General features: G+C 37.4%; 1 long non-coding RNA gene across 1 annotated transcript in view; it reads left to right on the forward strand.

Moving 5' to 3' along the window:
- Positions 1 to 2,000: 2,000 nt before the first annotated feature.
- The window catches only part of LOC138923866 (uncharacterized), a 30,419-nt gene continuing 16,280 nt past the window's right edge, over positions 2,001 to 16,139 (forward strand). The window contains exon 1 of the long non-coding RNA XR_011438071.1: positions 2,001 to 2,243. This is a non-coding gene — a long non-coding RNA (uncharacterized lncRNA). The remainder of the gene's footprint in view (positions 2,244 to 16,139) is intronic.

Below are 16,139 nucleotides of genomic sequence, written 5' to 3' on the forward strand. Positions count from 1 at the left end.
TTAGAAGATATTTTCACAACGGCAAAAATAAAAGGATTGTCTGCTTTACGAAAGTTTAATAATGTTTGCTAGAACAGGTAAATAATGGAATAGCAATGGTTTGCCATAGAAAGAGCTGCAATTTCAATTCAGCATGAGAATAAATAATTACTATTATAAACACATCATTCTTTAAGGACTTATAATGCTGTTCTACTAAAAGCACTTAGAGCTGAATTGGGAACCATATAAGGTTTCAGAGTGCTTATTATGATCATTGAGGTATAGGGTAAAAACGGATATCAACAGGCAGAAATTAAGATCATTATAGATTTTAGCTTTTATTTTAATGCATGGTTCTTCGGAGACCAAAAAAAATATAAGGTATGATAGGGGCCTTTGTCATGATTTATGATTCATGTAATGGCTCCTCTAGTCGAACCTATTGACTTGGCAAGAGTTTAGCATCATTGTAGCTTTACAGCAGCATAAAAAGTGATTGCTTATGTCTTAGGAGTGTTGTATTAGGGAACAAGTGAATATATTTTTAGAACATAGTGCTGCATTTCAATGTCATTTGAAAATCCAGCTTATAAAACCACAAAGCTGAAAGTTGAAGGAAAATATCATGTTGAGTTTCTTAGAGGCATATGGAAAAGCAAACTGTTATTATAAAATGCATGTTATTGACAGAAATATGCCTTGTTCTTGTCACAAGTATTACATGTATTAGCATGGCCTCAAATTATGACAGCAAATCTCAAGGAAAGATATAATTTACTCAGAATCTGGTCCAACAGCATCTAAGATAGAAGCAGAAAAGTTCATTCCTAGTAGAGACTTATCACATGAATTCACAGAAACCCATACACTTTCCACTCTTTTAAATAATTCCTGGAGTTATTTATATAGGAAATTCTCTATTTTGTTCATGGAAGTTCTCTGAGTTGGGAGTTAAGAGTCTTAAAATCATCTCAGATCCTCTATGTTATTTCGGGAAGCCACTTTCCTCCTGTGACCCGCTGCAGTCTATGGGTCTGTAAACTGGAAAGAATGGATTTATTCTTTCAAAACTGGCTTCCATCAGCATTTCTAATGAATTTCTTAAAAGTCTTGATCCTCAGGTTTTAACTGAACCGAGGTAAGTCCTAGAGATCTGCATTCTTTATATAAACTTCCCCAGATGAAGCTGATGCCTAAATAGGTTTGTAAATTAGTAAGTGACATGATTTCAAAGGTCTTTTTTGGCTCTGTGATTAATGAAATATACTTGGTGAAGGTTGTAATTCAGAGGACACTCATTTTAGAATTATAAGAGACATTGATTACAATCAAATCAACCTTAACATTGAAAGTATCCTGAAGAAAATGCTTTGAAAATCTAGGGATGTTCGGTTTTATGATATGGCTTAAGGTCTTTTTTAGTATTATGTACTAGAAGTACACACATAGGGCCAATTAGTAGACATATTTATGATATGAAGCATTGAATCCACACGTGAACTAAAGAAATAAAACCATGTTTTTTTTATATACTACTTATAGGATCAGTCTCAGTTTATAAAGACATTTTATTTTATTGAGACAATATATTTTTGTGACCATTTTCTAAAACGTAAGATTCTCAATGACCACCTAGTTTGTATCAAAGTGGCTTTCCCATGGCCCCCCACAAATCCATACGAATTAGCTACAAATTTTTAAACTGACCAACTTTCTGTATGCAATTGTTTGGCATAAATAAATGGATAGAATATTGGAAATTGTCTAAGAGAATAATTTAAGAATAACTAATATTAAGCCCTTCTCATTGATGCTTTGATGATAATTAGGCCACGCAGCCAACTGTCAGTTGAGACTCTCCAAGTTAAATTATTAACAGCAACTTTCCTATTCACAGTAGCCAGGGAATATTTGCCGAATTATTCTAAAAGTAGAGTCATATCACTCACATCCTTTTTACAGGAAAATTAAAACAATTTTCACATTGTCCAGGACCATCCCTGCCAACCCTGGTTCTTACTGGATTTTTAGAAGTGGATCACACATCCCTGGTAACTGGGAGATGCTGGCATGAGCATCTGCACAGACACAGGCCAATGGAAAATCCGAGCTGCCTTATCCTTGACTCACAGGGCAGCAGAGCAGTGGAACGGCTGTGTCAGAAGCCTACTTTTTCTTCATGTGAAACATTGGCGGAAGAGATTCCGATTTAAGGCTTGTTAAAAACAAAGAAGGCAACAAGATTTGAAAGAATAAAACCAGTAAGTCTTTGCTTTTGTAGTTTTCCTTGCCGATTTTCTTGTTGTTCTCCCTAAAATTTTAATGACATGTTTTATAACATTTAGTTATAATTTAATTTATGCTTATTTAATTACTCTCTAAGTATCGTGTAGAAGAGAATGGGTATTGTCCGGGACTACGATTTAGCCGAGAAGTGGTACCTCCAGGACCTGGCGTGTGGTGGCAGCAGCAGTGACCGTGAGAGACGTTGAAGGGACGGTGACACTGAACGAAGATGTCAGACCAGGTCACTTTTCTGGAGATTCTCAGTGTTGCGCTAAAACCTGGGAAATTCTGTGTTTTGCTTTGTTTCAACAAAAAACCGAGTCATTCTTTAGGCAATAGTTCTTCTAAGAAGGGAGAAAAACTACCAGAAAGCTTCAGCAGAGAAGTTAAAAATAAAGGCAATAGGGAAGGAAACAGAATGCTCTGGCTGGCTTGAGTTTTCGAAAGGTCACCCTGGAGGCAGTGTGAAGAATTGGAGAAGAGCGAGAATTGAAGGGCAGAGACTATGTGACTAAGTTGACTCTTGCACTAAATCAGTGATGGTGGGAGTGGAAAGGACAGGCTGGAGGGGTGTGAAGGAGGTTTCAGCCATTGCTAAACCAAATATATTTGGGGTAGAAAAGAGTTTCCTAAGCGTCTAGCTTGGGACAACGAATAGATGGTGGTGCGATTGACCAAGAGAAAAATACTGGAGAAGCAGGAGAAGGGGATTTTGGTGAGGTGATCAATTTGTGTTAAAGCCAAGTTTGAACTGCGTGTAGCACATCCTGGTGGCAATATTCAACGGTCAGTTTCATATGTGGTCAATTAGTAGATAGAGAGAGAGAAATAGAGCTATTTAGATCCAGATATTTATATAGCTATAGATCTCTGTGTGTGTGTGTGTGTGTATGTGTGTATCTGTGAGGGAGATCTGGGTTGGAAACAGGTTTGAGGAGGAAAAGAATGAAATATGAGGTAGTATCCAAGAAAAGATAGGAAGGGAGGGCATTCGAACTCTGAAGAATACAGGAGGAAAGAGCTCTTTCAGTGAGTTAGAGCTAAAAAAAGACAAGGGTAGAAAACCAAGGATGTCAGGAAATTTATTTGGAGATGCAGAGAGAGAGAGAAAGTTTCAAGTATTACAAAGGTCATCATTCTTTTTAAATAAAATTCTAATTTGAATTATTAAAATAATACACATTCATAGTAAGAATTTTGTAAAATATTAAGCATTTTTAAATATTAATATGGCATTCTTATGAACATAGGTAAAACTGTCCTTTCTCTTTCTCTCCTACTGCAAGTAGGCCCATGCTAGTCCATTCCATCATCCTTCCTGCAGAGATGTTCACAAATATTAACTATGCCTTAGGTTTCACCTCAGTCATTTCTTCATTCTTTTCATCCTGAGCTGTTTCTTCTAACTCTCCAACGTTTTTCAAATAGTCATCATCTGCATCACTGATTTTTTACATTTTCCAAACACCTCCCCAAAATATTTTATTTCTTTCATTAGACTTAAGTTCCTTAAAGGCAAGAGCCCCATTCCTGTCATCTTTAGAATTCCACAGCAAAATTCAGAGCTTTAAACAATGTAGATCAGCAGAGTCTGACAGAACCTTCTGTGATGGTGGAAATACTCCTTTGTGCTAATTCAGTAGCTACTTGCTAATGTGGCTATCAAGCAACTGAAAGGTGAAACTAAAGACCTGGACTCTTAATTTTAACTAAAATTAACACGTGGGTAGTGGCTACTGTGTGGAACAGCGCAGCTATAGACCATTAGCATAGCGATTAAATGAATTATCTTTTAGTTAGCTTTTGTTTCATTGATTATTTTTTATTCTTTTCTTTTTAAATTTGTTTTCCAAGGCTCAGAGTAGATTAGAGGCAGCAAATTGAAGAAGGAGAGATGACAGACGAATGAGAAAAAGTTAAATCAGACAAAGGAACTCAAAAATGTCCTAGTCTTAATTAGTATATGGTCAAGTAATCCTAACCTCGCAACTGATGTCCACAGTAATGATGCTGAATCATCTAACGAGTGGATGGGTGCCAGGAACCTTGTATAAACTCAAGCAATTTTTAGAACAACTCCAGGAGATATAACATTATTCCTATATCTCAATTAAAAAATTCGTAAATTTAAGCAACTTTCTAACAAAAGCTGCTAAATGGTAAAAGTAGAATTCTAACACCAGTCAGCACCAAAGCCCATCATCTTTGCTCTCAATATGATGCCTAATACATAAATTATATTCATCTGTACTCTAAGAAAACATACACACAATAATTTCAAACAATTTCTCCATAAAATGGTTAAAACTTGAAGCAAGTCATTGTGGTATGTAAAGGGATAAATCTTCAGCTAATTAAAAAATATTCATTCTCCAAATGACTCATGCTAGACAAGATAATACCATATTCATTTTAGTAAGTAAGTACAGATGTAGTAAAACATTCAAACCCTAAAAATTCTTTCTGGCATACATTAAATTCCTCTAGAATATATCATTTTCTCAAATTTTCTACATTTTGGGAGAAAATAATCTCAGTAGATTGCAGAGATAATAATTTTCCATTACTTCTAAGGAATAAAATTATAAAACTCACTCTTACCTTTTTGTTTGTTGTAAATGTGTGGTATATTCCTGTTGTCCTGCACGACAGACTTCTCCACAATTTCTCCAGTTGTTTAGGTCCTAAATGATATATTAAAAAAATATATGTTTCATATTTTCAAAGCTTTGTAAGTATTTAAGAAATACATTAAACCTCTATTTTCAACAGCTTCTAAGACTCACAGAAATGTGATGCTTCTAAGACGTGGTGCCCATGGTCAAAAGGGTACACTTACTGCCCCAACATCTATAAATAAGCTATGGTTTCTTAAAAGGCCCATGAAATAAAACGTCATTTGTTGTTATTAGTTATCTAATTTCTTAATTAAAGGTTATCTGTGTTAGGAATGGATTCTATTTAATGATTTGTTTTTTTCAAATATTATCTTATGATAATGTATTTTTATACTAGAATTCTTATTTGCCTTCAATAGCCTCTGTCATTCTTTTTACTTTCATTCCATATTTTCTTTCTGGATTATAATCATGTATTCTATTCCGGATGAAATACCCATTTTCCTCTGAAATGCGGCTGGTAAACAAAAGCCTGTAAGACTGTACACGAGGAGGAAGCTGGATTCCTTTCATCTGTGACTTTTCTTCTAAAGTTAGCCTTGGCTTTGTGAAGCTGTGGGTTGTTGGGTCTGTTATTGTCTCAGCTAAACATAGACCCGAATTTAGATAATCATAGGATAAAACCCAAAGTGACGTGCTGTTTCAAATAAAACACTGATACCCCCTCATATAGACAAGGGCGGCAGAGACACGTGCATTTAAGCTTCAACCAGGCGTAACACTGTCGGACTCTGTTATTTCAGTTGTCAGTGTAAACCTAACCAGAGAGAGCAAATCAGGAGGAAAACAGCAAAAACTTCTGCTTTGTGTGCTTCCCCAAGCTAAAAGGCCTTATTAGGGAAATAAATCCTTTTAACAAATGCGTCAGTGTAATCAAGAATGTGTGACGTGTTTTATCTAAGAGATTCATTTTGTAGAATTTAGCATTCTTTATTCCGACCCAGCAGGTTTGATTCAATTCACGTTTATTGAATGTTTTCTTCAGATAAAATGTTTGTGTAAATGATTATAAGGAAACGTGCTCTCGACTCGGCCTCCTTCTTGCTTCAATGACAAACAACATAAAACAGCAAAAGAATCTAAAATATCATGGGGTTTTTCAGGTGGAAAAACCCCTAGATGATTGAGAACACTACCTGAAACGCCATCCCTCCAAACCACACGACAATTAGGAGTAAACAAGTAAAAAAATATGGTTTGCGTAGGTTTTATAATTGCAATTATATATGCAGAATATTTATCATAGGTTTGCACTAAAGAATTAGAAAGTTAGGCGTTAAATGTAATTCCAAATAAGACATTGACCAATGAGGCAAAAACTAACCTTTATCTTTCTACAAAATAACTTTCCCGGTTCAGTAGTTGTCTGAGTCTCTAGGTGATCTTGCACTGAGTCATTCGCAATCACTACATGCTCATAATGGCCCTGGAGAATACACGAATGGGAATTCAAGGAACTCAGCTGATGGCATTCAGCACAGCATTGTGGACTGCGCATCTTCTGAAATACACGGGTGCAGGGGGTGGGGTGGGTGCCCTGTCCAGAGCCCCCTTGCCTGCTGGTACACCCACCTCCCAGCTGCTTTGAGAACTGGCTCACGGCTTGCCGTTTCCTCAGAAAACTGCCCTCCAACAAAGATTGATTAGCACAGGGGTATAAAATACTGCCCCTCTGCTTCAAGGATGGGCCAACTATGGTGCCACTGTCCTCCAGAGGGTCCCCTGCAATCACGGTGAAGGAAGATGCCCGTTGGGACTTGATCCCTGCCCAGCCTTTCTCCGTTCCCCTTTCTTGCTTTTCTCTCTCCTGTGGACTTGAGATCACTTTCCCCAAATCCCCATCTCTCGTTCTGCTTCCGAGGAACTCTCACCTAAGACTCGGAGGCATCATTGAACTGTAAACTGGCTATATAAAAAAAATGGTAAACTGAAGAGATGGTATGAAGGGAGAATGGGGAAAGAAACTTTTATTAGCAAGATTTTTGAATGAACATAATCCACAATTACAATTCAACCCTTATTTTCTATGTATTTCAGAACCCGTTTCTTTATCTTTAAAATGGAAATTATATTTCAAAATCCAACATATAGTTGCCATGTTTTATTTAGATAGAAGAGTTGAAAAAAAAATGTTATTTCCCCTGCCCTCTCTAACTCTGAATTTTCTAAAAGAAAACTTTGTAAACAGGTCTACCAATTTGTCGCTAATTTTTCCCTTTCCTTTTCTTTTTTTCCTTCCCAGCATTGAAATGTAGGAAGAATTTGTGGAGTTTTGTTTTTTTTTTTTCACGTAAATGAATTTCAAAATTATAATTGCCAGCATTTTAAATCAATATTTTACTCAAAACACTTTTCTTATTAGGACATTCCATGACTGTTTGTGTTTAGGTTGAACATTCCAAAGGCAGGTCGTCCCCAGGGACTGGCACATAGTCAGCGTGTAATAAATGTCTGTTGGTTCTTTGGAGAGCCCCGTCTAAACATCAGAACCATTTGGGGTGGCGCTGTTCAAAATGGTTAAGCTTGTGGGCTCTGAAGTCTGACAAAAGCTTCGGTCTTACCTCCATCTCCTAGTAGCTATGCAAATTTTTCACTTTCTTTCTTGAAGTCTCATTTTTCTAATCTTTAAAAATGCGTGATAGTGTGCATCCCATAGGTTCTGTGGGAATCTAATGAGACAATGTATTTAGCATGGCAAGTGCTAGAGAAATATTAGCTAGTTAGCAGGAAGAGAGGTATTATAGTCTGAAATTTAGACTCCGTATATAAATTGATTGACAACAGTTTCTAATAATGAAGTCATGGTCAGTCAAATAATACATTTGCAACAGCATATGTATTATTGCTGTTGCTATTATCATTATCATAATAATAGTTTTCAAAGTTATAAAGATAGGGAAAATTTTTATAAGAATTGCCAGAAAAAAATCCCTGGTAAATTGATGGTCAGTGAAAGGAAAGCGCATGGCCAGCATTACTATCATCTTCTCTGCTTATCAAAGAGACATAACGAGATTCAATATAAGAAGAGAACTAGTTCCTAAGCCAAGGACTTGATCAAAGGACAGACTGTAAACTTGGCCGATATGGAAATAAATATGTCAGTTTTAGCCATTATTCTCTGTATAGCTATTTAACCATATTAGCAACCATATTAGCTAACCATATTAGCAACATGTTCTTTTCAATGAAAATTATACCTCATGTCCTTCAGGCAAATGAGAAACTGTCATTATTCCAAGGCCTCATGTTTTTAAAAATGACAATTCCTCAAATATATCTAAAGAGAACTTACACGGGAGGGTTGAGTTTAGCACTTGGATATAAAAAACTGACCATTCATGTTTTAAAGTACAAAGCATATAGTTGAGGTTGAAACAGCAATGGCAACAAGAGGATAACAAAAACTGTAGTGAACTAATGACGTGAAATAATCAGGAAAAAGAAAAACAAAACAAACAAACAAACCCACACGTAAAACACCAGGACCTGAAAAGCTGTACCAGACCACTGAAAATAGAAGCTGTTATTGCCATTGCAAAAGAATCAGGTATAATTCTGGTCATTCTTCATAAACTTTCTTGGCCATTTTTAAGCAGACATTACACAGCAACCCCTTTGGATTTTCTGTTCCATTTTTGTATAAACTTAACCCAAAAGCTACATTCATACTCATCTGCTTAACTCCCTGAATAAAGGTCTTCATTTAGACATATTTTAATGTCATAGTTTATTAAAGTTAAAATTTTAAGAAATGAAGAAATGTTCTGTATCTTATGTAAAATCATTGTTAAGTATCTTCTTAATGATGCTCAACATTCTTCATAAAAAAGTTTCCTTCTAGATGTTATTATCCACAAAATATCTTACTCGCCTGATGAATATGTTCTCTTTTATTAAAGAATATACTACATAATCCATCATACCAAAAAAGTACTATGATAAAAAGAAACATATTGACTTTATAATGAGCTGGACTCATGTCCCTGTTTACATAGCAATGTGACATCTCTGAATCTCAGTTCCCTCAAAATTTAACTGGGAAAACTCCACTAGGTTTCAAGATCTGTGAATAATCCTCCGTGGCTTATAGACCCTCTGGGCCTGAGGTTCTGAATAGGATGGAGAGAAAATTAATACAAAATGAAAGAAAAGTTGTTGGATTCCCCAAATTCTAAGGTAGAAAACAGGTTGATAAAGATACTCAGCTGCAAACACGTTTCAAAGTATAAAGTGTGTATAGGTGAGGTTGACACATAGCAATGGCAAAAAAAAAAAAGATACTACAGTAGACAATACTCAGCAAGAAACAGTAATACACATGACATCGGTGAATCTCTAAAGCATTAAGTCAAGTGAAAGAAGCCATTCATAAGGGAATATACCCTCTATGAATCCATTTTATGAAGTCTAGAAAAGGCAAACCTGTTATGATCGACAGAGAAATCAGTACTTGCCAGGGGTCAGGAGCTGGAGTAAGGGGACTGAAGGCAAAGGGAGCCAATGAACTTTTAGGAGTGATAGAAAATTTCTATATCATGATTGTGATGGTGATTATATGACTGTATACATTGATGTAACTCATGAAATCGTAATCCTTAAAATTGGTGAATTTTGTTGTATATAAATCATACTTCAATGATTGAAATACTCAAATTAACATAAAAAAATTTAGTGTAATAATCTGGATTGTAACACACTCACCAGCTTGAATTCTGATTCTCTTTTTCGAGAAAGGGAAAGGAATGAATTGCAGCTAGAATGTTCATAATTGCCCTTCAAAATCTGGATATGTCCATGGTAGCATCTTCTTCACCTGAGTTTTATCCGTTTAGTGTCTCCTCTATGAAAAGTGAGGTTTGCAGCAGAGAGGAAGATAAGTCACAGAGTTATGGTAACAGCCCAAATGAGAGATTATGAGGGTCTTACACAGGCCAGTAGTTGGACTGGAAAGACATATTTTGAGTAAAAAAATATTAATGAGGTAAAATTGGCAGATATTTTAGTATTCTTGGTTGGAAGTGTGGTATGGTAAGAAGTTTGATACATGCCAAATTTCTGCCTTCATTCAATTGGTATATGGTGACGATGTTCACCACGTTAGAGGGGGAAAAAGAATGTGCTTATCTGAAGAGTTAGATGAGTTTGATTTTCGTCTGTCTTTCAGAAATTAAGAGGTATCTACTTGGAAGTTTCCAGTAACAACTTTCTTGTACCCACGGCAAAGGTCAAGGATAAGGACAGAAATTTCAGATTATATGAGTAAAGATTTGACCTTGAGAGTTATGTAGCCACTCAAAAAATATGTAGAGTGAAAAGAACCAGGTGCTGAAGATGGATCTCTGGGTAAGACCAATGTGTAAGAGGCAGAAAGAGAAAGTGGGCTCCATAAAAGAACAGAGAAAAAGGAAATGGTTGGCGAGGTAAGAACAGACAAGGAGAGGTTGATATCCAGGGAGTAGAGATTTTAAGAGTGTCTTAGGAAGGTTAACTCCTATAACAAACACACATTCCCTAATCCCAGTGGCTTAACTGTATCCAGATCACAGTCAGTTTTGGGGCATGGAAGGGCATGGGAAGAGCCTGGTGGTCTGTAAGTCATTCAAGGATCAAGGCTTCTTCCATCTTATGGTTCTATGTTCCTCTTGGAAACTCAGAAGATGGCACAGAAGCAAGACTATGAAAAATTTCATACCTGTTTTAACAACCTTTCTTGGGAAGTGACGCATATACCTTCTACCCCATTTATGGGGGTGAGCTAGTCAATGTAGCCTCATCGAGAAGTAAGGGAGCTGGGAAACACAGTCTAGCCATATTCCAGATAAGGGTGAGCACTAAGGTTTCTGCCTAAAGAAAACACAGTCCAACAATGTCAGTGTAGCAGACATACCCAGCAAGGAGAAGAGCCGACAGAGAAATTATAGGAGAGAGACAGAGAGGCATCATTTATAGAGCATCACATGAAGACACAGGTGGAAGTGAGATCCAGTGTAAAAATGGAGAAAGCGCCACTGAGACAAGTCTACCAAAGTAATAAAAACATCCTTTTTTTTTTTTTTTAGAAGATTGGCCCTGAGCTAACATCTGTGGCCAATCTTCCTCTTTTTTTTTCTCCCCAAAGCCTCAGTACATAGTTGTATATCCTAGTTGCAGGCCATTCGAATTCTTCCATGTGGGTGCCAATCTTTAAAAACAAAAAAATAATATTTTTATATCACTCCCAGTGGACGACTGATGGGGGGATAGGTTTTCTGCTTTTATCATTCTGGTTTCTTTTTCCAAGAATGTTGGGAAAATTAATCATCCCGCCTCATGATTTGGGAAAATAAACAGTTTCTATGACAGGGCCCAGTGGAAACCACAGATCCATTCCCTATAGACTTTTGACATTTTCCTCTCAAAAACATGTTCTCTTCTACCCAGTTGTAGGATTTATGAGATTAGGCACAAGACAGTTATGCTCAAAATGCAAAAGAAGAAATTTGTATTTAACTGTTGCTGTCCTGTCCCACCGGAAGTTATTTATATCGATTATTTATATAAGCTGATAAAAACAGCAGGGTTAACAAGCTATTAGAAAGAGGCAAATCTCTTTGCAGATTTCCTGTAGCATTTCCAAAGATGAGAAAATTTACTGAAGCCTTATGAACCCCATTAAAGTGTTGTTTTGTAGGTAAAAATGGTCAAATGTCAGTCCTTTTATATGATACAAAAGAAGAACCACAAGGAAGAAGCTGTTTGGTACGTGAAGCTCTGATAAAACTGGATGGACCCTGGATGGGAGTGGGGGGCACGTACATCTCCCCAAGACGTTCCTGTGCTGGTTTATGCTACGCCTCAAGCTAAACCAAGGTCGAATGGACCACTAGACCTCAACCAAACAACAAGAGAAGCACCTAATGGATGGGCTTCATCTTTATCTCCCAAGACACCTTGGGGTGAGCTACACTGAGATCAAACTCCTTTCTATTCCCAGGGAAAGTATTTTTGTACAAGCATCAAGTTTGTTATAATTAAAATTTTCTTCTTTTTAAAAGTATCCCCTTAGTCAATCTAAACCAACTTTAACATAATTAAAATTTTGAGGATATGGTATTAATATTTTTAAAATGTTTAATATATTACATATTTTCTCTGCCAGAATCCCTTTCACGATTATTTACTTGCCTTCCTATGCAGGCAAGTCTATTCGCCCTTGGCATATATCCTGCAAAGTCATTCTTTCCTAAATCATGTGGCCCAGATGACGTATTTTAAGACATTTATAACAGTTATATTAAATTTTAAAATGCTCTTTTGAGTCCGAGTGACACAAGCAGCCAAATATTACCCACGGTTGGTGAAATCTAACAGATTTTTGTCACCTTGCCCTGTATTGTTCTATTTCTGTTCCCTTCACTTTGTTTAAAAATAATTAAAAATATATTTCTTTAGAGTAACAGAACCTACATTTCAGGTCAAAATGACATATAATCAGCTCCCAACGTTCCATTCTCCTCCCCAGAGCAGGTAATAATGATCTGAAGAAGGAAATCAGAATGAAGGGAGCAACTTTAGAGGAGTTCTGGTAGAAGGTGTCCAGAAAAGATCCAAGCAATTGAATTGAAGAATTTTTAAAAATGGCCTCTTTCCTGTCATCACAGGGTAGCTTTATGGTTTTCCAAAGCCTACCAAGATTTACTCTATTCCAATTCAAATAACGTTCGTTCTTTACCTAAGAAAAGCAAAGAGTAACACAAAATGCTGAGTAAATTTGCGTGCAATCTGTTTGGTGCTCTGAAAGAAACGTAAATATTTGCAGCGTTAGGAAGCACGCTACAGAATCCTGCTGAAAGAAGAGACTCTGAATGGCATCTTTTTCCAGCTGCATAAACAGCTGGCACTGGGATGGGAGTTTGGCTGAAGCATTTTACCTCCCTGGACGCCATGTTTACCTTGAATGATTCAAGGAATGTACACAGTGGGAGGTGACAACATCTGTGACCAAGGTGTGTGGAGCCATCCACTCCAATTTCTCTTCCAATAAGGGAAACGGGCACTTTTCAAGAACAGTAGAAAAACGTTATTTTGAAAAATTGCATGATGTAATGATATCCTGCATAAGATTAGCTGAAGGCTAGTGAACTAATTGCTGACTTATTGTGGTTGCCGGTTGGAAAGCTAAGAGTTAGTGATTTAGTTAAAAGAGTTTTTGAATATCAGGAATTAAGCAGGAAATACTTTAAGTCAAAATTAATAATTTTTTGTCTTATTAACAATTTTTTTTTAAAGATTGGCACCTGACTTAACAACTGTTGCAATCTTTTTTTTTTTCTACTTTTTCTCCCCAAATCTCCCCAGTACATAGTTGTATATTTTTAGTTGTGGGTCCTTCTAGTTGTGGCATGTGGGAGGCCACCTCAGCATGGCCTGACGAGTGGTGCCATATCTGCGCCCAGGATCCAAACCAGTGAAACCCTGGGCCACCGTGGTAGAGTGCAGGAACCCAACCACTAGGCCATAAGTGGTTATTAACATATATTAAAGCTAACACTATAAAATGTTTATTCTAGTGAGCCAGAATGAATGCAATTTGGGTCTTTGGGCTTCTTCAAGTCCTACATAGAGATTTGATGAGATTTGAGCTCAAATTGTAGTTACTTCACAAAGCATTTCTCTTTTTCCAGCATCTGTCTCTCTTTTTAGGCCGCATGCCTCAAGTTTTCGTGTTCTGTACTTGCTCCCTAGAACTAGAACAGCACTGCTGGGGGTTCTGATCCAGCCAACAATTTCTGAATGTGTTCAGATCCTTCACACATGGCTGTTAGCTTTCCACTCAACAACTGTATCTGACCAAGAAATTCATATGCCTTAGTCAAGTCAGGGATTGGATGAGGAGAGGTAAGTTAACTAGAAGAGCATGGCCGGAGTAGAGGACACAAGGGTTCATCAAGGTAATAACAGTGAGAAAGGGCTGGGGGGGTGAAGGGTAAGATGAAGGAGATTATGGAGAAATTGAACAGGATACCATAAAGTGTTTGAAGCAGGGGGATATCACAATCCGACCTTCAAGTTAGAAAGATCGTTTTGGTAGCTATGGGGAAAATTGGTGTGGATTGAAACAAAACTGAAAGGAAGGAAAAGAAGATTTCATAGCAGTGATTCATGTGAGAAACGCTAGGACCTAAAAAAATGGTATCGACAATGGTGATGAATAAAACTAGAAGGATTAAGAGACATTTATGAGACAACAGTTCATGTCATTAATTTATAAATAATGATGTTAAAATTGTAGATGTGGACAAAATTCTCTGTATGCAAGAAAATTGAATGAGATTATTTCCTTCACCTAAATAATTTCCAAAGGGTTAGGAAACTGATTTCTTAAAAGTTGAGAAAGATTTCCTTAACTTTGTTTGTATGGGGATCCAAATTTGAATATTTTTCTAATTATAAAAAATTCTTAAAGAAAATGTATTTCCTTACAAAGAAATTTAAGCTCAGAGATAGGACTTTTGGTCATCTTCCAGTTTACTTATTTTCTCTTCACTTGCGTCAAATATGCTGTTAAACCCTTCCTCTGATTTCTTCATTTCAGCCACTGTATTTTTTAATTCTTGAATTTCCATTTGGTTCTTTTTTAACAGAATCAAAGAAATATAGCAACTTAATTTTATCTTATTACATTTGGTCACCATTTTAGGCATTTACACAGGTCAGGTTTTTACTGTGATTTGTATAGGTTCATGGGGAATCCACTAAGACCTCTGGAACTCAGGGCCAGTGGCAATGTAGGGTGAGTCAGGACCAAGAGGAGACTCCCTTTCAGGTGAAAAGTCTTCATCAGGTGTAGTTTGGGATCAAAGAGACTGCAAGTTTAATCAAAAAGTCCAAGTCTAAATGTAGACTGCCTACCACTATGAAAAATTGGAAGGCATTTGTAGGCAGAAGTTACAGAGGCTGAAAAGTTGACCTTGGCAAGGGCAACTAGAAAGTTCAGGTCCAAATATCTTCATAAATTGCCCCATGGAGTTAAATACAGCGAGTAAGGAGCAGAATCCAGGATTCCAAGATGCTATTGTTTCATAAGTGAATTACAATTCGGGTCATTCATTACACTCTAACTGAGACACCAATACTTCTCTCCTTGACTGTGGCAATTGCCTTTTAGGTAACTGTTCTCTTGTCCTGCTACAGCTTATCGTCCATAAAGAAGGAAGATCCTTTAGAACGTTGGTAAGATCATGTCATATCTTGGCTCAAAACCATTCAATAGCTTCCCATCGCAATTATGTTACAATCTGAACTCTTCATCACAGCCCTTCAGGATCCGCCATAGTATGACCTCACTGCTTCCACCATTCCGCATCTCATTCAGTCTGCTGTGGCCACACTGGCCTTCTCTCTTTTCCGTGAGCATTTATTTCTGTCTTAGAGCCTTGGTCGTGCTGGTCCCTCAGCCTGGAAAGCTCTTTTGCCAGATGGAGTTGTGATTCCATCCCTGGGACAGGCCTTCCCTGACCATGTCATTTAGAATAACTTCCATCCATATCCCTGCTCCCCCAATCACTCTCTAACCTTTACCCTTATTTTTCTCCATAGCACTTATCTCCACCAGAACTTAGGTTACATCTGTTTTATTTCTTTCTCCCCCACTAAGATCTAAATGAGCAGGAAATTTGTTGAATCTATCACTGTCTCCAGGGGCATAAAAGATTGCCTAGAAAACAGGAAGTGCTCAGTATGTGTTGGTTGAAGTAGTAAATGAATGCGAAAATGAGAGAGACGTGAGTTTGATCCATGTCGGGGAAGGAGAGATGCAGGACCCGGCCAGAGACTTCCAGTTCCAACTCTGTTTCAGCCAAGCACAGAGACCCAGAGGGAACAAGAGCGAAAGCGAGTCCACAGCCTCACTGAGCCCTAGAATCTTGACTTCATTCCAACACCTAGCAAGGTGTTGGGGCCCAGGCTGTAGACGCTCTTCCTTTATGTCCTAGCTCCTCAGTTCTCGGGGCGGCTGGGCCTCCAGGCTGCCAGGGTGAGCTGGGGGTCAGCATAGGGGGAAATATTAATACATTTCTCTGTGAGGAGTTGCTGGCGTCAGAAACAGATGAGCAAGGAGAAGCCCAAAGGTTGTGAAAGAAGCAGATTCCTGCTGATTTCCCCAGTTTTATCCCTTCTCATCAGTATTCCAGAAGTTTCTAGAACTTCTTT

The sequence above is a fragment of the Equus caballus genome, chromosome 4 (assembly GCF_041296265.1).
Source record: "Equus caballus isolate H_3958 breed thoroughbred chromosome 4, TB-T2T, whole genome shotgun sequence".
Lineage (NCBI taxonomy): Eukaryota > Metazoa > Chordata > Mammalia > Perissodactyla > Equidae > Equus > Equus caballus.